Source organism: Xenopus laevis, chromosome 5L (assembly GCF_017654675.1).
Source record: "Xenopus laevis strain J_2021 chromosome 5L, Xenopus_laevis_v10.1, whole genome shotgun sequence".
In the NCBI taxonomy this organism is placed as follows: domain Eukaryota; kingdom Metazoa; phylum Chordata; class Amphibia; order Anura; family Pipidae; genus Xenopus; species Xenopus laevis.
In genome coordinates, this window is record NC_054379.1 from 52,303,031 (window position 1) to 52,330,444 (window position 27,414).

Sequence of the window (27,414 nt, forward strand, 5' to 3'; positions counted from 1 at the left end):
TGCACATACAGGCAGACTAGTGCAGGTAGAGTATGGCACATGTTATGGGCTTGCCATTATTTGGTTTCCTGTAGAATTTCCTTTACGCAATATGTGATGGTATATGCATATATTTCATGTGAATTCTTCTGTATTTGTCTGTTAAGGTGATTGTGTTGTTGGCCAATTTAAAGCTGTATTTTCTACCCCATCTGGGTTTCCCTTTAATTACTCAATATTAATATTTCATATGCATCAATGTTAATGTATTACCCAGCGACTTGTCCATATTGTTGGATGAAGGATAGGATGTGTGGCAAGCCCTCGGCTTTGTTATATATAACTAAATTCTGTTAGCATTGTTTCATGTGATTCAATTTTGATGCCTTGGAATGCTGTCATATCTCAAAGGAGAATAAGAAGAGGCCTAATTTTAGGTTAAACAAAAGAAGGGAAAGGAGGCATACTACTGCTTTTGCCTATATGGTTGGTTAGGGTGTCATGTATATTTTTATGATGCAATATATGAAGGTGTCACCCCGCATTCTAACATGGAGTGCACTAAAGTAAAAGAGCCATTACATTTTATCAAATGCCTTCGCCGTGTCAAGGGTCTAAAGGGAAGTCTCTACTTTCCTTGTCCCTAGCATTATTGTAGCCGCTATTGCCATCCTAACGCACTGTGTTGAGTGTCGATTGCATACAAAGCCTAGCTGGTGCTTTAAGGAACAGTTCAGTGTAAAAACAAAAACTGGCTAAATATATAAACAATGCAAAATAAAAAAATATTTCTGTTTATGTAGTTAGTTATACAAAAATATAATGTATAAAGGCTGGAGTAACTGGATGTCTAACATAATAGCCAGAACACTACTTCCTGCTTTTTAGCTCTCTAACTCTGAGTCAGTCAGCAACTTTAAGGGGGGGCCACATGGGACATAACTGTTTAGTGAGTTTGCAATTGATCCTCAGCATTCAGCTCAGATTCAAAAGCAACAATTATGACCCATGTGGCCCTCCTTCAAGTCACTCATTGGTTACTGCCTGGTAACAGTTCAAACCAAAGAAGCTAAAAAGCAGGAAATAGTGTTCTGGCTATTATGTTAGACATCCAGTCACTCCAGCCTTTATGCATTACATTTTTAGCTAACTAACTATATCAGAATTTTTTTTTACTTTGCATCGGCTATCTATTTAGCCAATAATGTAGTTGGTTGTGGAACAAACCCAAGGCAGCAAGTTGACTGCAATACTCTTTATTGGGAGGTAGAGTTACACAACATGTTTTGGGCGGAGCCCTTTGTCAAATGTAAAATGTAAAGTGGGGTACTTTACATTTTCAAGAGACCAGGAAAAAATATGTAAATGTAAAATCAGTGAAATGAGCTAAATAAATGTATCCTTTAAGTATACGAAGGTTATAAGAACAGGTCTCTTTTACTCTGAAATACAATATTTACTTTGTTATTGACTAGGGTTAAGCATTGCAGCATTAATACTTATTTAAAGATATGGAAACCATGGGTGAAATTAAATAAACATCAGTATTAATAAGCTATTAACTTTAAAAAAAAGTTATACTCTAAGACAATTGTCTTCTTAATGCTTAAAGGTGAAGTAACGGTGAGGAAATGATATTAGAGAGTAGGACAGAATTTGAAAAGATAATTAATCTAATGCACTAATGCAATATACTATACAAAACACATACTAAAATATATTGAAGCTGGATTGCTTGTAGCCATGCTAGAGAGACACCAACCCAGACCTACAGACACCCATGTGCATTTTGACAACTCCTAGTATACCCCCCTGATATTGCATTTGTAATAAATTAAGTTATAATCATGTTTAAAGTGTATGTAATAACATGTCCAGTGAGGCAAGCTGGAATCAGTAACACTTTACATCAGGACTTTCCAACCTGCAGACTGGAAACACTAATGACAGTTACAAGATTATCAGATGCAGCTTTAGATCAGCTTTAAGAGTTGCACAGATGAACTAGGGACATATATTAGGGGAAATGGCATTGCATTTGTACAAAATCATATTTTAAGTATGTATAGTAGATTTTTCACAAGGCAAGCTGGAATGAACAACTAGGAAAACAGTCAAAACGTTGCTCGTCCCAAAATCAAGTTTGGGGAGGGGTTTCCATAAGTTTCTGAGTGAGGGCAAGTAAAAATGTCCTGATTTGAGCTATTCAGAGCATATATGTTGGCTACATGTCTTTTTTTGTCTGATATCTGATTTACACAATATCAAATAGTGACTTATATATATCAGGAAATCCAATTTGTTTGGCAGAGATGTGCAAATAAGACTGGCTGCTCCCCTTTGTTTGGCTTTATATAGGAAATCACGTATCCATGCCGCTTTAAGTACACTGGTATCTCCTAATTTCCAGAGGGTCTTTAAAAATAATATTCTATTGGGTTTTAGTTTCATGAGATTTGTTAATATCTTTTTCTTTTGATTGGTGAGGTCAACCAACCTACATTCCAAACTATCTGTCTCATATGTTGTTTGAACATGTGTAGCGTGTTGGTTGTGATGTTACCTGAATTCATCTAACTGTTCTGTCATGAAGTCTTAGCTGTGCATTATTAGGTATGCCCTGGCTCCATCCACCCGGTAATGTTCTAGCCTCTTCGACCTTCCAAAGCTTTTGTGGGCCAGGCTTGTGTACTAGAGACAGTAGAATTAAGAGAGAGAGATTGACATTATAACTTAAATAACAATCATCTAATTACATATTTACAATACCAATATTTGCTCCTGTTTTTCAGTATCTTAACATTTCAGGAAAGCTCATTCCTGTTCTGTTGGGTAGTGAGAGTTTTCTACTCTGAAATTAGCTACAGCAGAACCCCTATTTTTCGGAGGGACCAGAAAAACTTTAGCTATAATTGGGGAAAATAAAATTTGGGGAAAGCAACATATTCCTTAAAGGGGTTGTTCACCTTTACATGCACTGATTTGAATAAGAGACTTAAATATGAATAGCAGAGCACCTGAATAGAAGGTTGAGCAATCAAAAATAGCAATAAGAATAAATATATAGCTTTATAGAGCATTTTTGGTGAGGACACTGACCTCCATTTGAAAGCCGAAAAGAGTCAGAAGAAGGCAAATAATTGAAAACTATAAAAAGATAATAACAACCAATTTAAAAGTTGCTTAAAATTGTCCGTTCTATAACATACTAAAATTTGACTTAGATAAACCACCCCTTCAAGTACTCAAAAGATTTAAGCACAGAAGTCTGTTTTACTTTAACTTATTCTATTTACCACAAAAAAAATAATTAACATCCAGGAAAATATTAAATCAGGAAAATGTTACTTTGTTAATAACAAGGGTTAAGCATTGCAGCATAATGTTACACTATGGGGGGGGGGCATGTGCAAGGCCTCTGTGGCAGTCACATAAACAAGCTACAGCAATAAGTGACTTGTGTATGACTAATTAGAATTGACTATTTACAGGCACAACCAAGGCATGCAAACTGGTTAGCATTTTAAACCTCTTTTTTTCACTAATAATAACAATCATAGAGAACAATCGGCCATTTTTATGTGAAATCTGGAAAACGTTATATAAAATCAGAGAAAATCTCTCACTGAAATGCATTATAAATTGGTGGGACAAAAAAACAAAGAACAATGTAAAATATCTGAAATATGAAATCAGGGTACTAAAAATTGAAGTTTCACTGTAGCTGTGTGGCTTTAAGGTACTCTTTCAAAGTCCTTTTGTTTCTTTCTTTTTTTAAAAGTATTTATTTTTAATCTTCCAAAACTTGGGGAGTACAGAAGAGAAGGGGGGCGGGTTCAGGTACAATTAGTGCTCAATAATTGACACGACATTCAACATTTTACAGTGAAGTTGCAATTCACACCAGTACATTAGAGGTGGGGTTGGTTTTATCTAGTGATGCCCTAGTATACCTTGGCGTTTGCTATGAGTTGGCCTCAGTCCACTCATTGTGGAGACATAATTTTGACCATTTTTTTTTTTGGTTTGGCGATTTAAGGGCCTCTAAAAAGGAGGTGTTACCAGTTCCACTCTGGTTGATGTGAATTGTGCTATGAAGGCATGCCTAAATTGTTGGTACACTAGTTGGTTAATTTGGACTCTGGGATGAGACTGTAATAGTTGTTCTCTGGTGAGCAACTGCCCATCCAGCGCTGCATCACCCAAAGTCCTGATCCCGGCCCTTGGCCACCTCATATATGATAGGAGTTGTTGGAAATGTGTGCAAAAGGTGAGAGTTGCCCCAAATAGGTAAATCAATTTTGAGTAACGGGTTTTTAAGGCGAGTGATCTGCAGAACTACCGTCCAAACTTTGTGTGGGGTGTTAATAATCGGTTGTCTCACTTGCAGGTCTGCTATTTTCCTATAAGGTATACGTTAAAGGGTTTCTGCTGAGCCTGCCAAAGTAGCAATTGGAAGTTAGGGTTGTTGGGTCCTGGCGTTAGCCACCAGCCCAAATAGTACAATTAAGAGGTAGTATTGTAGGTCTGAGAAGCCCAGTCCGCCTTTGTCAATTGGGGCCTTTAGTTTGGACTTGGCAAATCTCGGGGATTTATTACCCCATATGAACGAAGACTGCATTTGTTCAATATGTTGGAATACTGTTTTGGGGATGTACATAGGAGAATAGTGGAGGATATACAAAAATTTTGGCAGATAAATCATTTTTATCAAGTTGATCCTACCCCATATTGTCAGGGGTAAATTCCCCCATTGCTTGAGTTTGATTGACTACTTTCTGTGACCGGAGTAAGGTTTAACTCTGTGTATTTAGTGCTATCCCTCGTGATCGTACTTGAAGGAGCTTGCCCAGCTTAGAGGGGAAGGGGGTAGCTATTGGGGGTCTATGCCTTCATCTACTGGAAAGATACTGGATTTTTCCCAGCTTATGCGTAACCCCGAGTATCCTCCGAACTCATTTATAATTGCTAAAGTTGACTGTAGTGAGGGTCTGGGATCACTTAAGTATAATAATACATCATCAGCATACAGGGAGATGCGCTCCTCCACCCTACCCAGATGCATTCCTGCTATATTGTGGGCTATGCGTATTAGAATAGCCATTGCTTCTATCACCAAGGCGAACAATAACGGCGAAAGGGGGCATACCTGGCGGGTGCCACGACTCAGCTAAAAGGTGTTTGACAATATATTATTGACACTTATTCGTGCTTGGGGGTTTTGATACAGGAGTCATACCCATGTGATGAACTGGCCGCCCAATCCAAACCTTTCATTGACCTCCCACAAGTACGACCATTCGACCGAGTCGAAAGCCTTGGCTGCATCCAAAGAGACTACCGCTCTAGAGCCTACCACCCTATGTGTTGCTATGCATATGATATTGCTGTAAAGCCGCCTTATATTTATATCTGTCGATCTCTCTGGCATAAAGGGGTATCACCCAGTGTTTCAAATTGGCTTATTTGCAAGTGTGCTCCCCTTTTTCTGTCCAACTTTTAGTTAGAAAAAAGAAGACAATTTAGGGGTATGAGTAAAGAGTAAAGTATGTTCTCCTCTGCAGCAATATACAGCTATATACTGCATTTTCTGAATTTCTTCTGCGGCTTTGGCTCTATCTCCCGCTATGGCACTGATAAGGGTTCCTCTCATTGTGGCATTAAATACATTCCAATTTTGTGAATAAGGTCTTTTACAGACAGAGCATGGATGTGGGGCTAGAACCAACACTGTTGGAGGTACAGTATAAGCAGAGTCTATAGTTAAGAGAAACAAGATGCCCCAGAATACATTATAAATGTCTCACCAAATAGTAAATATGGTCCGGGTGCCCCAGCCCCAGCCCCCCAGCTTTAGGGAGCAGTACGTCAAAGGTATGAAGAAGAAGCAGGGCCAACCGGCACTCAGACGGATCCACAGGACGAGAGAAAATTAGTTAGTCCATGACTAAGTGCCCCAAGTGGGTGCGAAATGCGTAGGGCGGATGGAGATGCAATTATACACTTTTTAACTTTGTCCAAATAAAATATATATTTTTTAACTAATTTTCTCAGGTCCTGTTGGATCCATCTGAGTGCTGTTGGCCCTGCTTCTTCTCCAAAGCAGAGCCTAACTGCAGGCACCTATCCAAAATGCCACAGAAGAAAATACCTTAGCATTGTGTGCTTAATTCCAGTTCATTACATCTCAAACACAATTACACCTTCCAATAATTCTACTTCTAGACAGCAACTCTTTAGCATTCATTAATCCTTCTCTCCAGCAGTTTAAATTTAAGTAGTTCTTACACAACATTCACTCCATCATCCACATTGATTCTAATTACTCCTTTATAAAACCCACACGCTACAAATGACCCTTCTGTGTATGAATATGATAGGATCCTTAGATTGTAAGCTCCCCCCATGGGGAAAGGCGTGCTGTGATTGTTGTAAACTCTCTGGAAATCAATGCATAAAGTGTGCGTGTGAGCCATAGAAATAACGCATAACTGACTTTACTGTAAGTGAACGTGATAGGAAGATTAAATTGTAAGCTCCGTTGGGGCAGAAACTGATTTATATGACAAATAATTTGTGTATTGAAATGTGTAAAATGTGATGATACCATAGAAATAAAAAGAGAAAGCCAGAAGTTATACAATCTACTACTATTCCATACAGCAGAGCCAGTTGGACTAAAAATGGAGAAGAAGACATGGGAAAAAATAAAAGAAGGTACATCTGAAAAAGGGAAGGTAGGATTTTTAAATGATTAAATACCTTGTAAGCTACAAATCCTCACACTCACAAGCCAGAAGCTAAGCTCTTCGCTACTGTCCCGTCTGTAATGTGGGGAAGAAGGCATACCTCATTACGGAAGACAGACAGTAGTGCCAGTTCACTCGGAGCATGAAGGATGAGGGGTATCACTGCTCTATTGAGGGGTAAAGCCAGGCTTTATCAATCAGGGTGTCCCTTCCAACATGCAATCAGTTAAACACCTTAGCATTCTGTGCTTCTTCATTAGTATGCAATTCAGTAGTTCAAACACCAGATTCACTAAATCATCCAAATTGATTGCAGTCACTAAGTTACACAACCTAAACCTACAACTGACCCTTCTGTCTATGAATGTGATAGGATTCTTAGATTGTAAGCTCCACCCGTGAGGCAGGTACTGATGTGAATGATGTATAATCTGTGCAATGCAATGAGTTGTTTGAATGATTATGTACCTTGTAAGGTAAAAACCCTTCCACACTCACAAGCCAGGAGCTAAGCTCTTCGCTACTGTCCCGTCTGGTAGTGCACGCTCGACTGTAATGTGGGGAAGAAGGCATACCTCATTACGGAAGACAGACAGTAGTGCCTGTTCACTCGGAGCATGAAGGATGAGGGGTATCACTGCTCTATTGAGGGGTAAAGCCAGGCTTTATCAATCAGGGTGTCCCTCCCAACATGCAATGAATTAAACACCTTAGCATTCTGTGCTTCTTCACTAGTATGCAATTCAGTAGTTCAAACACCAAATTCACTAAATCATGCACCTTGGTTCCAATCACTCCTTTATACAGCCCACACACTACAACTGACCCTTCTGTGTATGAATGTGATAGGATCTTTAGATTGTAAACTCCCCCTGTGGGGCAGGGACTGATGTGAATGATGTATAATCTGTGCAATGCAATGAGTTGTTTTAATGATTATGTACCTTGTAAGGTAAGAACATTCCACACTCACAAGCCAGAAGCTAAGCTCTTCGCTACTGTCCCGTCTGGTAGTGCACGCTCGACTGTAATGTGGGGAAGAAGGCATACCTCATTACGGAAGACAGACAGTAGTGCCTGTTCACACGGAGCATGAAGGATGAGGGGTATCACTGCTCTATTGAGGGGTAAAGCCAGGCTTTATCAATCAGGGTGTCCCTCCCAACATGCAATGAGTTAAACACCTTAGCATTCTGTGCTTCTTCACTAGTATGCAATACAGTAGTTCAAACACCTGATTCATTAAATCATGCACCTTGGTTCCAATCACTCCTTTATACAGCCCACACACTACAACTGACCCTTCTGTGTATGAATGTGATAGGATCTTTAGATTGTAAGCTCCCCCTGTGGGGCAGGGACTGATGTGAATGATGTGAATGATGTAAACTCTCTGGAAACCACTGGATGAAGTGTGTGTGTGAGCGAAAATGATTGACAAATAACTGACCTTACTGTGAATGAACGTAATAGGATCCTTAGATTGTAAACTCCCCCTGTGGGGCAGGGACTGATGTGAATGATGTATAATCTGTGCAATGCAATGAGTTGTTTTAATGATTATGTACCTTGTAAGGTAAAAACCATTCCACACTCACAAGCCAGAAGCTAAGCTTTTTCGCTACTGTCCCGTCTGGGAAGTGCACGCTCGACTGTAATGTGGGGAAGAAGGCATAAACCCCATTACGGAAGACAGACAGTAGTGCCTGTTCACTCGGAGCATGAAGGATGAGGGGTATCACTGCTCTATTGAGGGGTAAACCAGGCTTTATCAATCAGGGTGTCCCTCCCAACATGCAATGAGTTAAACACCTTAGCATTCTGTGCTTCTTCACTAGTATGCAATTCAGTAGTTCAAACACCAGATTCAGTAAATCATGCACCTTGGTTCCAATTTACTCCTTTATACAGCCCACACACTACAACTGACCCTTCTGTGATAGGATCTTTAGATTGTTAAGCTCGCGCCCTGTGGGCAGGGACTGATGTGAATGATGTGAATGATGTAAACTCTCTGGAAACCCACTGGCATGAAGTGTGTGAGTGAGCGATATGATTGACAAATAACTGACCTTACTGTGAATGAACGTTTAATAGGATCCTTAGATTGTAAGCTCTCCAAGGGGGCAGGGACTGATGTGAAATGATGTATAATCTGTAAAACGCACTGCATAAAATGTGACGGCGCTATAGAAATAACAAGGAGGAAGCCAGATGACATGGAACAAATGACGATGGCACATTTGAAGAACAGAAGGTAGGAAATTTTTTTAATGATTATATATCTTGTAAGGTAAAAATCCTTCCACACTCACAAGCCAGAAGCTAAGCTCTTCGCTACTGTCCCGTCTGATAGTGCACGCTCGACTGTAATGTGGGGAAAAGGCATACCTTTATTACGGAAGACAGAAAAGTAGTGCCTGTTCACTCGGAGCAAAGAAGGATGAGGGGTATCACTGCTCTTATTGAGGGGTAAAGCCCAGGGTTTTCAATCAGGGTTCCCCCCAACATGCAATGAGTTAAACACCTTCATTGGCTTTTTCCTGTAGGGAATTTTAAGTTAAACAAACCAGATTCACTTAAACAACCAAATGATTGAATCCTCAGTTTCAAACCTAAAATACAAATACCCTTTTTTGTATAAGTATAGGATCCTTGATTTTTAACTCCCCCCCCGGGGGGCGGGCTGAGTGAAAAAATGTTAATTTTGGGGGAAAGCAAGGTTGTTTTAATGTTATGACTTGTAAGAAAAAAACCCCTTTCCCACTCACAAGCCCCAATAAGCTTTGCTATGTCCCCTCGGTAGGCACGCTCGCGAAAATTTTTGGGGGAAGAAGGCATTCTTTATTTACCGGAAGACAGAAGGGCCTGTCACTCGGACAGAAGAGAGGGGGGTTACTCTCTATTGGGGTTAAAGCCAGGTTTTTTCAATCAGGGGGGGCCCTCCCAACATGCAATGGGGTTTAAAAACCTTAGATTTGTGCTTCCCCCATTTTGGATTTTTAAAATTAGGGGTTTTAAAAAACCCCCCGATTCCCCCAAATCATCACCTTGGTTCCAATCACTCCTTTATACAGCCCCCCCACTACAACCCACCCTTCTGTGTTGAATGTATGGATCTTAGATTGTAAGCTCCCCCCTGGGGCAGGGGGTGATGAAGAGGGGAAAGATGTAAATCTCTGGAAACCCTGCATGAATGGTGTGGACGATATGATTGGCAAAAAACTGACCTACGTGAATGAACTAAAAAGGACGATTGTAAAAATCTCCTAGTGGGGGGGGGCTGGGGGTGAATGAGTATAATCTGAAAACGCCCCCGCATTTTAAAAAGTGACGGGGGTAAAAAAATAAAAGAGGAAGCCAGATGACAGAAAAAATGAGTCAATTTGAAAAAAAAGAAAAAGGGGAACTTTTTTTATGTTATTATCTTTTAAAAGGAAAAAACCCTTCCAATCACCAAGCCAGAAGTAACTCTTCCTATGTCCCGTCTATGTGCAAACCCCGACGTAATTGGGGGGGAAGGCTAAACCATACGGGGGAAAAGACTAGGGGTGTTCACTGGGGGCAGAAGGTGAGGGGTTCATGCTTTTTGAGGGGGAAAAAACCCGGCTTTATCAACAGGGGTCCCCCCAAAGCAAGATTAAACCCTTTTTTTGTGCTTCTTATATATGCAACATATTTCCCCAAAAACCGATTCACTAAAAAATGCACCTTGGTTCCAACACTCCTTTAACACCCCCACTACAATGACCATTTTTTTATAATGATAGGGGGTTTTTGATTTAGTCCCCCTGGGGGGGAGGGTTTTTGGAATGTTAAAACTCTTGGAAACCACGATGAAGTGTGTGTGTGAGCGATAGATTGAAACAAATAATGAAACCCTTTCGTGATTTTCTTAGGATCCAATTGTAAGTTCCTGTGGCAGGGGCGATGTGAATTGAATTAATCGGGTAAAACCACGCCATAAAATGTGAGCGTAAAAATTTAAGAAGAGGAAAGAGTGAAATGGAAAAATGACGATGGCACATTTTGAAAAAAAAGGGGGTAGGACTTTTAATATTATTATATCTTTTTAAAAGGAAAAAAACCCCCTTTCCCCCACCCCAACCCCCAATAACCTTTTGCTACTGTTTTCCTCGGTAGTGCAGCTCGACTGTAATGTGGGGGGAAAAGCAAAAACCTCATTAGGGGAAGACAGAAGTAGGGGGCCGGGGTTATGGGCGAAGGATAGGGGTATCACTGCTCTATTTTGGGGGAAAGCCGTTTAAATCGGGTTCCCCCCCAAAATGCAATGAGTTAAAAACCTTAGATTTTTTTGCTTCTTCACTAGTATCAAATTCGATTCAAACCCCCAATTTTTCGAAATCTCAAATTGATTGCAATCACTCAGTTACACAACCCAAAAAAACCTCAACTTACCCTTCTGTCTATGAAAGTATAGGGGCCTTAGATTGTAAGTCCCCCCCTTTTTGGCAGGGCTGATGTGAAAGATGTTTAATCTGTGCAATGCAATGAGTTGTTTTAAAAATTTTGTACCTTGTAAGGTAAAACCATTCCACACTCCAAGCCAGAAGCTAAGCTTTTTCGCTACTGTCCCGTCTGGTAGTGCACCGCTCGACTGTAATGTGGGGAAGAAAAGGCATACCTCATTACGGAAGACAGACAGTAGTGCCTGTTCACTCGGAGCATGAAAAGGGTGAGGGGGATCACTGCCTATATGAGGGGTAAGCCAGGCTTTATCAATCAGGGTGTCCCCCCCAACATGCAATGAGTTAAACAACCCTTAGCATTCTGTGCTTCTTCACTTAGTATGCAATTCAGTAGTTCAAACACCAGATTCAAAATCATCCAAATTGATTGCAATCACTCATTACACAGCCCACACACTACAACTGACCCTTCTGTATGAATGTGATAGGATCCCTTTAGATTGTAAAGCTCCCCCTGTGGGGCAGGGACTGATGTGAATGATGTGAATGTGATGTAAAACTCTCTTTGGAAACCACTGCCATGAAGTGTGTGTGTGAGCGATATGATTGACAAATAACTGACCTTACTGTGATAACGTAATAGATCCTTAGATTGTAGCTTTCCTAGTGGGGCAGGGACTGATGTGAATGATGTATTATTCTGTAAAACGCACTGCAATAAAATTGACGGCACTTATAGAATAAGAAGAGGAAGCCAGATGACATGGAACAAATGACGATGGCACATTTGAAGAACAGAAGGTAGGACTTTTTTAATGATTATATATCTTGTAAGGTAAAAACCCTTCCACACTCACAAGCCAGAAGCTAAGCTCTTCGCTACTGTCCCGTCTGGTAGTGCCGCTCGACTGTAATGTGGGGAAGAAGGCATACCTCATTACGGAAGACAGACAGTAGTGCCTGTTCACTCGGAGCATGAAGGATGAGGGTATCACTGCTCTATTGAGGGGTAAAGCCAGGCTTTATCAATCAGGGTGGTCCCTCCCAACATGCAATGAGTTAAACACCTTAGCATTCTGTGCTTCTTCACTAGTATGCAATTCAGTAGTTCAAACACCAAATTCAGTAAATCATGCACCTTGGTTCCAATCACTCCTTTATACAGGCCCACACACTACAACTGACCCTTCTGTGTATGAATGTGATAGGATCTTTAGATTGTAAGCTCCCCCTGTGGGGCAGGGACTGATGTGAATGATGTAAACTCTCTGGAAACCACTGCATGAAGTGTGTGTGTGAGCGATATGATTGACAAAATAATGACCTTACTGTGAATGAACGTAATAGGATTCTTAGATTGTAAGCTCTCCTAGTGGGGCAGGGACTGATGTGAATGATGTATAATCTGTAAAACGCACTGCATAAAATGTGACGGCGCTATAGAAATAAGAAGAGGAAGCCAGATGACATTGAACAAATGACGATGGCACATTTGAAAACAGAAGGTAGGACTTTTTTAATGATTATATATCTTGTAAGGTAAAAACCCTTCCACACTCACAAGCCAGAAGCTAAGCTCTTCGCTACTGTCCCGTCTGATAATGCACGCTCGACTGTAATGTGGGGAAGAAGGCATACCTCATTACGGAAGACAGACAGTAGTGCCTGTTCACTCGGAACATGAAGGATGAGGGGTATCACTGCTCTATGGAGGGGTAAAGCCAGGCTTTATCAATCAGGGTGTCCCTCCCAACATGCAATGAGTTAAACACCTTAGCATTCTGTGCTTCTTCACTAGTATGCAATTCAGTAGTTCAAACACCAGATTTAGAAAATCATGCCACTTGGTGACAATCACTCCTTTATACAGCCTACACACTACAACTGACCCTTCTGTGTATGAATGTGATAGGATCTTTAGATTGTAAGCTCCCCCTGTGGGGCAGGGACTGATGTGAATGATGTATAATATGTGCAATGCAATGAGTTGTTTTAATGATTATGTACCTTGTAAGGTAAAAACCATTCCACACTCACAAGCCAGAAGCTAAGCTCTTCGCTACTGTCCCGTCTGGTAGTGCACGCTCGACTGTAATGTGGGGAAGAAGGCATACCTCATTACGGAAGACAGACAGTAGTGCCTGTTCACTCGGAGCATGAAGGATGAGGGGTATCACTGCTCTATTGAGGGGTAAAGCCAGGCTTTATCAATCAGGGTGTCCCTCCCAACATGCAATGAGTTAAACACCTTAGCATTCTGTGCTTCTTCACTAGGATGCAATTCAGTAGTTCAAACACCAGATTCACTAAATCATGCACCTTGGTTCCAATCACTCCTTTATACAGCCCACACACTACAACTGACCCTTCTGTGATAGGATCTTTAGATTGTAAGCTCCCCCTGTGGGGCAGGGACTGATGTGAATGATGTGAATGATGTAAACTCTCTGGAAACCACTGCATGAAGTGTGTGTGTGAGCGATATGATTGACAAATAACTGACCTTACTGTGAATGAACGTAAAAGGATCCTTAGTTGTAAGCCTCCTAGTGGGCAGGACTGATTTTGAATGATGTATTTTTCTGTTAAAACGCACTGCATAAAATGTTGACGGGGCTATAGAAATAAGAAGAGGAAGCCAGATGACATGAACAAATGACGATGGCACATTTGAAGAACAGAAGGTAGGGCTTTTTTAATGATTATATATCTTGTAAGGTAAAACCCCTTCCCCACTCACAAGCCAGAAGCTAAGCTCTTCGCTACTGTCCGTCTGGTAGTGCCGCTCGACTGTAATGTGGGAAGAAAAGGCCCTACCTCATTACGGAAGAAAGACAGTAGTGCCTGTTCACTCGGAGCATGAAGGATGAGGGGTTCACTGCTCTATTGAGGGGTAAAGCCAGGCTTTATCAATCAGGGGGTCCCTCCCAACATGCAATGAGTTAAACACCCTTAGCATTCTGTGCTTCTTCACTAGGATGCAATTCAGTAGTTCAAACCCCCAGATTCACTAAAAACATGCACCTTGGTTCCAATCACTCCTTTATACAGCCCACACACTACAACTGACCCTTCTGTGTATGAATGTGATAGATCTTTAGAATTGTAAGCTCCCCCTGTGGGGCAGGGACTGATGTGAATGATGTATAATCTGTGCAATGCAATGAGTTGTTTTAATGATTATGTACCTTGTAAGGTAAAAACCATTCCACACTCACAAGCCAGAAGCTAAGCTCTTCGCTACTGTCCCGTCTGGTAGTGCACGCTCGACTGTAATGTGGGGAAGAAGGCATACCTCATTACGGAAGACAGACAGTAGTGCCCGTTCACTCGGGGCATGAAGGATGAGGGGTATCACTGCTCTATTGAGGGGTAAAACCAGGCTTTATCAATCAGGGTGTCCCTCCCAACATGCAATGAGTTTAAACACCTTAGCATTCTGTGCTTCTTCACTAGTCTGCAATTCAGTAGTTCAAACACCAGATTCAGAAATCATCCAAATTGATTGCAATCACTCAGTTACACAACCTAAACCTACAACTGACCCTTCTGTCTATGAATGTGATAGGATCCTTAGATTGTAAGCTCCCCACCGTGAGGCAGGGAACTGATGTGAATGATGTATAATCTGTGCAATGCAATGAGTTGTTTTAATGATTATGTACATTGTAAGCTAAAAACCCTTCCACACTCACAAGCCAGAAGCTAAGCTCTTCGCTACTGTCCCGTCTGGTAGTGCACGCTCGACTGTAATGTGGGGAAGAAGGCATACCTCATTTACGGAAGACAGACAGTAGTGCCTGTTCACTCGGAGCATGAAGGATGAGGGGTATCACTGCTCTATTGAGGGGTAAAGCCAGGCTTTATCAATCAGGGTGTCCCTCCCAACATGCAATGAGTTAAACACCTTGGCATTCTGTGCTTCTTCACTAAGATGCAATTCAGTAGTTCAAACACCAGATTCACTAAATCATGCACCTTGGTTCCAATCACTCCTTTATACAGCCCACACACTACAACTGACCCTTCTGTGTATGAATGTGATAGGATCTTTAGATTGTAAGCTCCCCCTGTGGGGCAGGGACTGATGTGAATGATGTGAATGATGTAAACTCTCTGGAAACCACTGCATGAAGTGTGTGTGTGGAGCGATATGATTGACCAAATAAACTGACCTTAACTGTGAATGAACGTAATAGGATCCTTAGATTGTAAGCTCTCCTAGTGGGGCAGGGACTGATGTGAATGATGTATATTCTGTAAAACGCACTGCATAAAATGTGACGGCGCTATAGAAATAAGAAGAGGAAGCCAGATGACATGGAACAAATGACGATGGCACATTTGAAGAACAGAAGGTAGGACTTTTTTAATGATTATATATCTTGTAAGGTAAAAACCCTTCCACACTCACAAGCCAGAAGCTAAGCTCTTCGCTACTGTCCCGTCTGATAGTGCACGCTCGACTGTAATGTGGGGAAGAAGGCATACCTCATTACGGAAGACAGACAGTAGTGCCTGTTCACTCGGAGCATGAAGGATGAGGGGTATCACTGCTCTATTGAGGGGTAAAGCCAGGCTTTATCAATCAGGGTGTCCCTCCCAACATGCAATGAGTTAAACACCTTAGCATTCTGTGCTTCTTCACTAGTATGCAATTCAGTAGTTCAAACACCAGATTCACTAAATCATGCACCTTGGTTCCAATCACTCCTTTATACAGCCCACACACTACAACTGACCATTCTGTGTATGAATGTGATAGGATCTTTAGATTGTAAGCTCCCCCTGTGGGGCAGGGACTGATGTGAATGATGTAAACTCTCTGGAAACCACTGCATGAAGTGTGTGTGTGAGCGATATGATTGACAAATAACTGACCTTACTGTGAATGAACGTAATAGGATCCTTAGATTGTAAGCTCTCCTAGTGGGGCAGGGACTGATGTGAATGAAGTATAATCTGTAAAACGCACTGCATAAAATGTGACGGCGCTATAGAAATAAGAAGAGGAAGCCAGATGACATGGAACAAATGACGATGGCACATTTGAAGAACAGAAGGTAGGACTTTTTTAATGATTATATATCTTGTAAGGTAAACACCCTTCCACACTCACAAGCCAGAAGCTAAGCTCTTCGCTACTGTCCCGTCTGGTAGTGCACGCTCGACTGTAATGTGGGGAAGAAGGCATACCTCATTACGGAAGACAGACAGTAGTGCCTGTTCACCCCCCAAAACGGCCCCCCGGTTCCCCCCTTTTTTAAACCCCCCTCCCCAATTACCCTTTTTAAAATTAAAAAGGGGCTTTTATTTTAACCCCCTTAAACAAAAAAATAAAAAACCCCAAAACCCCGCAAGGGAAATTTAAATTATGCCCTAACCTTTACTTAATAACTAATAGTCCCTTAGATTTTAAAAATTCCCCGGGGGGGGGGAAGGGGAAAAGGATAACCCCCCAAAACCCCAAAAATTTTTGGGTATAGGAAATTAAAAAAGCCGAAAGGGGCAAAAAATACAGGGGGCCTTTTAAAAGAAACAAAGGGGTAAAACCCCCCAACTCCAGCCCAAAAAGGGCTTTTTAAAAAACCCGGATCAAAAAACCCCTTTTTAAATTTAAAACATATATTTTAAAGGGGAAGACAAACCCCTTTAAAAAAAAGGAAAGAGGGTATCCAAATACCAAGGCAAATTCCCGTTTCCCCGACAAAATTTACTTTTGGGCCCCGGGGGCCCCCATATTCTTCAGGTTTTTAAAACCCCCCAGATTCCACGAAATCATGCCAATTGGGTTCCCCAAAATTTTTTACACCCCCCAAACTACAACTGACCCTTTGGTTTTTAATGTGATGGATCCCTTTTTTTTTTTAAAACTCCCCCGTGGGAGGGGTTTTTTTTGAAAGAAATCCCCTTTCGAATATTTTTTAAAAAATTCGGAAGCTAAAAACCCCCCCTAAACCCCTGGGGAAAAAGGAACGAGCGTCGGGGGCAGCCGACCTTTTAATTGGGGGGTCCATTTTAAAAACACACCTCAAATAGGGGAAAATTACCTATTTCAGGGAAAACATACAATCAGAGGGGGTTTAAATTAAAAAACCCCTTTCCTTCTTTCCCCAAAAAATTTCAAACAAAGCACCCAAAAAAAACCGGGGTTTCCAACCTCCATCACCCCCACAACTACCCCTTTTTTTGTTGGAAAAATTTAAAAAAAACCCGGGGGGGGACCCCATTTAAAATTGGGGAAAAAAAAACCCCTCCGGGAAAAACCCCCCAATATTTTTGGGGGGAAAGCATATAGACCCCAAAAAAAACAAAATTGAAAAAAAAGGGGGCCCAAATTGGTTTTCCCCATCGGGGTATTGAAAACCAAAAACACCCCTAAAAGGGAAAAATTTTTAAAAAAAGAAAGCCCTTTTTATGGAAAAAAATGAGATGGCACATTTGAAAAAACAGAAAGGGAGGACTTTTTTTTAAAAAAATTTTATAAAAAGTAAGGTAAAAAACCCCCTTTCCCCCCTAAAAAACCAGAAAAACCCCAACTCTTCCCCTACTGTCCCCTCTATAATGCCGCTCGGAAATTTTAATGTGGGGAAAAAGGCATAACCCCTTTTTGGGGAAAAAAGACAGTATGCCTGTTTTACTGGGGGAAAGAAGGTTGGGGGGGATCACTGCTCTATGGGGGGGGAAAGCCAGGGTTTATCAATCAGGGTGTCCCCCCCCAAAAATGAAAGGTTTTTAAAAAACCCTTTTTTCCCCTTCTGGGGCTTTTTACTAGTAAGGGCCCCCCGTTTGTTTTCAACAAAAAGATTTAGAAAATCCAATTCCCCAAACCCTGGTTTGGAAAATCACCCCCTTTTTAAACCCAAACCCCCAAAAACCAAAAAACTGACCCTTGTTATGAATGTGAAGGATTTTTTTAATTTTTTAACTCCCCCCGGGGCAGGGGGGGATGTGAAAAGAGTAAATTGTGCAATGCAATGAGTTTGTTTTAATTAATTAAATTTTGCCCCTTTTAAAAATTAAAAAAACCCCCTTTCCCACTCAAACCAAAAAAAGCTAAACTCTTCGCTACTGGCCCCGGGTGCAAACTGACAAATTTAAAAACCCCCTCATTTGGAAACGAGAACCTTTCACTCGGGGAAAAAGGCATACCCTCATTAGGGGAAAAAAACAACAGTGGTTCCGTTTTCCCGAACCAGGAAGATTTTAAAAACCAGGGGTTTCCTTTTTTTTTCCCGGGGAAAAACGAGTTTTAAAACCCCAAACCCCCATTCCCAAAAAACACCCCAAAATCCCCAAAAACCCAACCACTAAACTACCCTCTCAAAAAATTTAAACCCCCCCGAATATTTAAAGAATTTATAGTAAACTCCTCCTTAAACCCCCAAAATTTTTTAACCAAATTTTTCAAAAACCCCCCTTAAACTTGCGAAAAAAACAATTTTTCTCTTTCGGGGGAGGGACATATTTAAAATTTTAAAACGAGCAATTTACCCCCAATTAAAAAAAAAACCCAAACTAAAAAAAAAAGGCCCTTTGGCCCAATCACCTTTTTTATATATCCAAAAAACCCACACTACAACCAACCCCCCCCCTTTCCCCCCCGGGGGAAATTGTAATTTAAAAAATTTAAAATTGGGGAAAAAAACCCGGGGGCCCCGGGGGGGAAGGGGGAAAGATGTTAGAGGGTAAACTTTTTCGCGGGCCCCCCAAAAACCCCCCCAAAGAAGGTTAAAAAACTTTTTCCCGTGCTTTACTTAAAAATAATTCCTTTTTAAAACCAATTAAAATCCTTGATTGTTTAAACCTCCATCCCCCGGGCAAAATAAAAATTTTTAAAACGCCCTTCTTGTTTTTGGCAAAACTTTTTAAAAGGGGGGAAAAAATGGGGGAAAAAATTAGATAATTTGAAGAAAGAAAAGGGGTTTTTAAAGATTTTTAACCTTGTAAGGGGGAAAAACCCCTTTTCCCCCCCACAAGCCGAAGCTAAGCTCTTCGCTACTGTCCCCTCTGGTAATGCCGCTCGACTGTAATGTGGGAAGAAGGGGGTTAAAACCCCCTTACGGAAGACAGACAGTAAAAACCCCTTTTTTTCGGAAATGAAGGGTTTTTTTTTTTTTGGGTATCACTGCTCCCGAGGGGTAAAAGCCCCGGCTTTTCCCCAAAAAAAAGGGTGTCCCTCCCAACATGCAATGAGTTAAACACCTTAGATTCTGTGCTTTTCACTAGTAATTTTTAATTTTTTAGTTCAAAAACCAAAATTTAGAAAAATCCAAAATTTATTGGCAAACACCTTTACACCAAAAACCAAAAACCCAAAAACTGACCCTTTTTTTTTTGGGGAAAAATGGATTTTTTAGATTGTAAAACTCCCCCGTGGGCAGGGACTGATGTGAATGATGATAATTGTGGGGGTGCAAAAAAAATTGTTTTTTTAAGATTATGTACCTTGTTTTAAAGGGAAAAAAACCCCCCAACTCACAAACCAGAAACTAAAATTTTCGCTACTGCCCGTCTGGAGTGGCCCCGCCGACTGTAATGTGGGGAAGAAGCAACCTCATTTTTTGGGGAAAAAAAAAAAAAGTAGTGCCCGTTCACTCGGGGGATGAAGGATGAGGGGTATCACTGCTCTATTGAGGGGTAAAGCCAGGCTTTATCAATCAGGGTGTCCCTCCCAACATGCAATGAGTTAAACACCTTAGCATTCTGTGCTTCTTCACTAGGATGCAATTCAGTAGTTCAAACACCAGATTCACTAAATCATGCACCTTGGTTCCAATCACTCCTTTATACAGCCCACACACTACAACTGACCCTTCTGTGATAGGATCTTTAGATTGTAAGCTCCCCCTGTGGGGCAGAGACTGATGTGAATGATGTGAATGATGTAAACTCTCTGGAAACCACTGCATGAAGTGTGTGTGTGAGCGATATGATTGACAAATAACTGACCTTACTGTGAATGAACGTAATAGGATCCTTAGATTGTAAGCTCTCCTAGTGGGGCAGGGACTGATGTGAATGATGCATATTCTGTAAAACGCACTGCATAAAATGTGACGGCGCTATAGAAATAAGAAGAGGAAGCCAGATGACATGGAACAAATGACGATGGCACATTTGAAGAACAGAAGGTAGGACTTTTTTAATGATTATATATCTTGTAAGGTAAAAACCCTTCCACACTCACAAGCCAGAAGCTAAGCTCTTCGCTACTGTCCCGTCTGGTAGTGCACGCTCGACTGTAATGTGGGGAAGAAGGCATACCTCATTACGGAAGACAGATAGTAGTGCCTGTTCACTCGGAGCATGAAGGATGAGGGGTATCACTGCTCTATTGAGGGGTAAAGCCAGGCTTTATCAATCAGGGTGTCCCTCCCAACATGCAATGAGTTAAACACCTTAGCATTCTGTGCTTCTTCACTAGGATGCAATTCAGTAGTTCAAACACCAGATTCACTAAATCATGCACCTTGGTTCCAATCACTCCTTTATACAGCCCACACACTACAACTGACCCTTCTGTGTATGAATGTGATAGGATCTTTAGATTGTAAGCTCCCCCTGTGGGGCAGGGACTGATGTGAATGATGTATAATCTGTGCAATGCAATGAGTTGTTTTAATGATTATGTACCTTGTAAGGTAAAAACCATTCCACACTCACAAGCCAGAAGCTAAGCTCTTCGCTACTGTCCCGTCTGGTAGTGCACGCTCGACTGTAATGTGGGGAAGAAGGCATACCTCATTACGGAAGACAGACAGTAGTGCCTGTTCACTCGGAGCATGAAGGATGAGGGGTATCACTGCTCTATTGAGGGGTAAAGCCAGGCTTTATCAATCAGGGTGTCCCTCCCAACATGCAATGAGTTAAACACCTTAGCATTCTGTGCTTCTTCACTAGGATGCAATTCAGTAGTTCAAACACCAGATTCACTAAATCATGCACCAAGCTTGGTTCCAATCACTCCTTTATACAGCCCACACACTACAACTGACCCTTCTGTGTATGAATGTGATAGGATCTTTAGATTGTAAGCTCCCCCTGTGGGGCAGGGACTGATGTGAATGATGTGAATGATGTAAACTCTCTGGAAACCACTGCATGAAGTGTGTGCGTGAGCGATATGATTGACAAATAACTGACCTTACTGTGAATGAACGTAATAGGATCCTTAGATTGTAAACTCTCCAAGTGGGGCAGGGACTGATGTGAATTATGTATAATCTGTAAAACGCACTGCATAAAATGTGACGGTGCTATAGAAATAAGAAGAGGAAGCCAGGTGACATGGAACAAATGACGATGGCACATTTGAAGAACAGAAGGTAGGACTTTTTTAATGATTATGTACCTTGTAAGGTAAAAACCCTTCCACACTCACAAGCCAGAAGCTAAGCTCTTCGCTACTGTCCCGTCTGGTAGTGCACGCTCGACTGTAATGTGGGGAAGAAGGCATACCTCATTATGGAAGACAGACAGTAGTGCCTGTTCACTCGGAGCATGAAGGATGAGGGGTATCACTGCTCTATTGAGGGGTAAAGCCAGGCTTTATCAATCAGGGTGTCCCTCCCAACATGCAATGAGTTAAACACCTTAGCATTCTGTGCTTCTTCACTAGGATGCAATTCAGTAGTTCAAACACCTGATTCACTAAATCATGCACCTTGGTTCCAATCACTCCTTTATACAGCCCACACACTACAACTGACCCTTCTGTGTATGAATGTGATAGGATCTTTAGATTGTAAGCTCCCCCTGTGGGGCAGGGACTGATGTGAATGATGTGAATGATGTAAACTCTCTGGAAACCACTGCATGAAGTGTGTGTGTGAGCGATATGACTGACAAATAACTGACCTTACTGTGAATGAACGTAATAAGATCCTTAGATTGTAAACTCTCCTAGTGGGGCAGGGACTGATGTGAATGATGTATAATCTGTAAAACGCATGGCATAAAATGTGACGGCGCTATAGAAATAAGAAGAGGAAGCCAGATGACATGGAACAAATGACGATGGCACATTTGAAGAACAGAAGGTAGGACTTTTTTAATGATTATATATCTTGTAAGGTAAAAACCCTTCCACACTCACAAGCCAGAAGCTAAGCTCTTCGCTACTGTCCCGTCTGATGCACGCTCGACTGTAATGTGGGGAAGAAGGCATACCTCATTACGGAAGACAGACAGTAGTGCCTGTTCACTCGGAGCATGAAGGATGAGGGGTATTACTGCTCTATTGAGGGGTAAAGCCAGGCTTTATCAATCAGGGTGTCCCTCCCAACATGCAATGAGTTAAACACCTTAGCATTCTGTGCTTCTTCACTAGTATGCAATTCAGTAGTTCAAACACCAGATTCACGAAATCATCCAAATTGATTGCAATCACTCAGTTACACAACCTAAACCTACAACTGACCCTTCTTGTCTATGAATGTGATAGGATCATTAGATTGTAAGCTCCCCCCGTGAGGCAGGGACTGATGTGAATGATGTATAATCTGTGCAATGCAATGAGTTGTTTTAATGATTATGTACATTGTAAGGTAAAAACCCTTCCACACTCACAAGCCAGAAGCTAAGCTCTTCGCTACTGTCCCGTCTGGTAGTGCACGCTCGACTGTAATGTGGGGAAGAAGGCATACCTCATTTACGGAAGACAGACAGTAGTGCCTGTTCACTCGGAGAATGAAGGATGAGGGGTATCACTGCTCTATTGAGGGGTAAAGCCAGGCTTTATCAATCAGGGTGTCCCTCCCAACATGCAATGAGTTAAACACCTTAGCATTCTGTGCTTCTTCACTAGTATGCAATTCAGTAGTTCAAACACCAGATTCAGTAAATCATGCACCTTGGTTCCAATCACTCCTTTATACAGCCCACACACTACAACTGACCCTTCTGTGTATGAATGCGATAGGATCTTTAGATTGTAAGCTCCCACTGTGGGGCAGGGACTGATGTGAATGATGTATAATCTGTGCAATGCAATGAGTTGTTTTAATGATTATGTACATACCTTGTAAGGTAAAAACCATTCCACACTCACAAGCCATAAGCTAAGCTCTTCGCTACTGTCCCGTCTGCTAGTGCACGCTCGACTGTATTGTGGGGAAGAAGGCATACCTCATTTACGGAAGACAGACAGTAGTGCCTGTTCACTCGGAGCATGAAGGATGAGGGGAATCACTGCTCTATTGAGGGGTAAAGCCAGGCTTTATCAATCAGGGTGTCCCTCCCAACATGCAATGAGTTAAACACCTTAGCATTCTGTGCTTCTTCACTAGTATGCAATTCAGTAGTTCAAACACCAGATTCACTAAATCATGCACCTTGGTTTCAATCACTCCTTTATACAGCCCACACACTACAACTGACCCTTCTGTGATAGGATCTTTAGATTGTAAGCTCCCCCTGTGGGGCAGGCACTGATGTGAATGATGTGAATGATGTAAACTCTCTGGAAACCACTGCATGAAGTGTGTGCGTGAGCGATATGATTGACAAATAACTGACCTTACTGTGAATGAACGTAATAGGATCCTTAGATTGTAAACTCTCCTAGTGGGGCAGGGACTGATGTGAATGCTGTATATTCTGTAAAATGCACTGCATAAAATGTGACGGCGCTATAGAAATAAGAAGAGGAAGCCAGATGACATGGAACAAATGACGATGGCACATTTGAAGAACAGAAGGTAGGACCTTTTCTAATGATTATATGTCTTGTAAGGTAAAAACCCTTTCACACTCACAAGCCAGAAGCTAAGCTGTTCGCTACTGTCCCGTCTGATAGTGCACGCTCGACTGTAATGTGGGGAAGAAGGCATACCTCATTACGGAAGACAGACAGTAGTGCCTGTTCACTCGGAGCATGAAGGATAAAGGGTTTCACGTCTATTAAAGAGTAAAGCAAGGCTTTCTCAATCAAGGTGTCCCTCCCAACAAGCAATGAGTTAAAAACTTCAGCATTCTGTGCTTCTTCACAAGTATGCAATTCAGTAGTTCAAACACCAGATTCACTACATCATGAACCTTGATTCCAATCACTCCTTAGTACAACCCACATGCTACAACTGACCCTTCTGTGTATGAATGTGATAGGATCATAAGATTGTAAACTCCCACTGTGGGGCAGGGGCTGATGTGAATCTGTATAATCTGTAAAATGCACTGCATAAAATGTGACGGCGCTATAGAAATAAGAAGAAGCCAGATGACATGGAACAAATGACCATGGCACATTTGAAGAACAGAAGGTAGGACTTTTTCTAATGATTATATGTCTTGTAAGGTAAAAAACATTTCACAATCACAAGCCAGAAGCTAAGCTGTTCGCTATTATCCCGTCTGATACCTCATTTACGGAAGACAGACAGTAGTGCCTGTTCACTCGGAGCATGAAGGATGAGGGGTTTCACTGCTCTATTGAGGGGTAAAGCCAGGCTTTATCGATCACGGTGTCCCTCCCAACATGCAACGAGTTAAACACTTTAGCATTCTGTGCTTCTTCACTAGTATGTAAGTCAGTAGTTCAAACACCAGATTCACTAAATCCACATTGTTTCCAATCACTCCTTTATACAACCCACACGCTACAACTGACCCTACTATGTATGAAAGGATTGGATCTTTAGATTGTAAGCTCTGTGTGTGTGCGTGTGTTATGTTTAACATATAACTGACTTAACTGTGAATGAACGTGATAGGAAGCTTATATTGTGGGGCAGGGACAGATGTGAATGGGGTATAATCTGTGTAAAGAACTGCATAAAATATGAAACACCAACAGACAACGTGCAATTATAAGTCTCTCCCACATGTCATGTAAAAACAGTTGAATTATACTTAGACAGCTGACATGACTATTGAGAATTATGTATAGAAAGCAAGAGATAGGTTACAGAGTTATAGAAATAATCAACTGCCCTACCTACCTCCAAAATGACTATTTTAGAGATGGAAGACAGCATTCCTTTCATAGAAGATAACTCTTCCTCCACAAAAAATAAATTGTTGTATCTAGGAAAAAAAGTTTAAACAGTTAGCAAGAAAAGCTAAGTATTGGAAAAACAGGTCCAGAAGATAAAATGTATGTTTCAATGGCATTCTTGAACTTTATAAAGACTTGCTTGCTGTACCACTATCAGACTCTCTCTCTGGTAACTGATGACTCCCTACCAAAGCTAAAAGATGATTATGCGATATTCAGGGAGCAGAGTTCTCAGTCCTATCAAATAAAATGAAAAATATCTATAGCCAATTATCCAGATCCTCTCTAACTAAGAGCATATCCCTTTCACATCAATTAGCAATGGACACTTGAACGATTCACTGACACTACAGGGAATATTTACTTTTGTGTAAAAATACAGCAAAGAAACAACATTCAAATTCACCACACATCAAAAGGAAAAAGGTGCACTTATCATACATTCTACTTTTCTAATGCTGCCAAATGTGGAATTTGGAAGGCGCACAAACGTTGAGGAATTTGCTGTTTATTTTACACAACGTTTAGGGTGAAAACACACAGGGCCACTAGTAGCAGCTACAAAAAGCCAAAAAATGATCCTGCCATAGACAATACTAAGACTTGCCTCTGCTAAAACACATGTAGTGTCTTAGCTAAGCCAATAATCACTATTGTCTATTTTGTAGATGTGACAAGTAGCTGCTACTAGTAGCTCTGCGTGTCTTCACCCTTATCACCTTTTTTGCCAAGACTCCATTTACACAGCATAATAGATAGGCCCCTTAATGTGACATCAGAGCTCACCACAAAAAAACTCATCCCCTTTCTAGTCATTCCTATAAGTGTATTTATCAAATGGTGCACTGTAACTTTCAACCATTGAAAATTATGCTTCTTAAAAATCACAGAAATGAATACAAAGTGTTTTTTTTTTTGTCGTGAGCTTTGATCTCACATTTTGATAAATCTACCCCTAAATCTTCTGCCACAATGGTTCATTAGAAAATGCAGAACATGTTTCTTAATGTTTATTTTTGGTTTCTTTTGTGCTAACATTTATATATTTTTTTTTCTATGGATAGATTAACTGAATATGATCTCTTTTGTGGCATAGAACATTTCAATTGTTTATAATGATAAAATCAAAGTCATATTGTGGAACATAAATGAAATTAATTCTCTGGTGTAAAATCTTGCCAGCCAGTTGGGTCGAAGACATGCAAATGAAGCAGGAGAGGAAAGGAATGTGGAGTCTTCAGTCCAGAACTTCCTTCTTGGGCTTTCATCACATCACACAGGCAAAGATGTGAGAGATCCCCTCCCTAAGTGGAGAACAGAAAGAAACTTAAAGTGATATTCACACTAAAAAATACTTTTTAAAATATGAATGTATATTAAAAGTTACCTATAGGTCATGTTGATCGTTTTTTGTGGAGAGGATTGTTTTTGTAAGTAAGTTGAAGTTTCTAAACCTGACTGTTTTGCCAACCTGACTGTCCCATCTCAGCCTTTCAGTTAAAGTTTCTAATGCTAATGGACTACTGCTGCACAAATATGGCAGCCCCCTCATATAGGAACATGGGCCATCAGACAGGTACTGTAAAAGCATTGTGCAAAATACTTTATGGCAAAGTTATAAGTAGCTTTCAAAGGCAATATTATGACAGATGTTAAAAATAGTTTAAATTCAGGTGTCAGTATCTCTTTAAGAGCTTCTGACCGGCAGCTAAAGTGATCTGTAATTTAAAAAAAAGAGTTTTTTAAATAATAAAGATGATTAAGTAAAATGCTTTAATGACCCAGACTGTTTATGTTTGGACAGATGTTAAAAGGTGAATAACCCCTTTAACAAATAGTTAATCAATTGAATTTATCTTTTTTTGACCCATTTGCTTCATACCGTTGTTTCTCAAAACAACCTTTGACATCAAGCCTAATTACTCTTACTAAGGTGATAACAGATCCCAAAATGGTTTATTAAAACTCCTCTGAAGCATATCACCCCTGGAAAGAAGAGCCTTGAAAAAGGAAGATCTGGGGAAAATGTACTAGTATAAAGATTATATACATTGCAAAACATGTAAAAAAAAAATGCATTGGTTGTAATTGCCACTTAAAATAGGATTTATGTACCTACCGTAGTGATGTGCGGGTTGGGTTTTACCCGACCCGCACCTGACCCTAACCCGACCCTAACCCGCCCAACTCCCTGCTTCCATTTTAAGGCCCTGCGCCGACCCACCCAGCTGATGACGTCACAAAAGGGGAGGCACAGGAG

The 27,414-nt window shown here is 41.0% G+C and overlaps 1 long non-coding RNA gene across 4 annotated transcripts in view; it reads right to left on the reverse strand.

The window, feature by feature from the left end:
* LOC121393667 overlaps positions 1-27,414 on the reverse strand; it is a 111,493-nt gene that overhangs the window by 56,310 nt on the left and 27,769 nt on the right. For all 4 annotated transcript variants that reach the window (XR_005961234.1, XR_005961235.1, XR_005961233.1 and 1 more), the window contains exons 3-4: positions 25,099-26,458; positions 2,543-2,670 (exon numbers count right to left, since the gene is read on the reverse strand). This is a non-coding gene — a long non-coding RNA (uncharacterized LOC121393667). The remainder of the gene's footprint in view (positions 1-2,542; positions 2,671-25,098; positions 26,459-27,414) is intronic.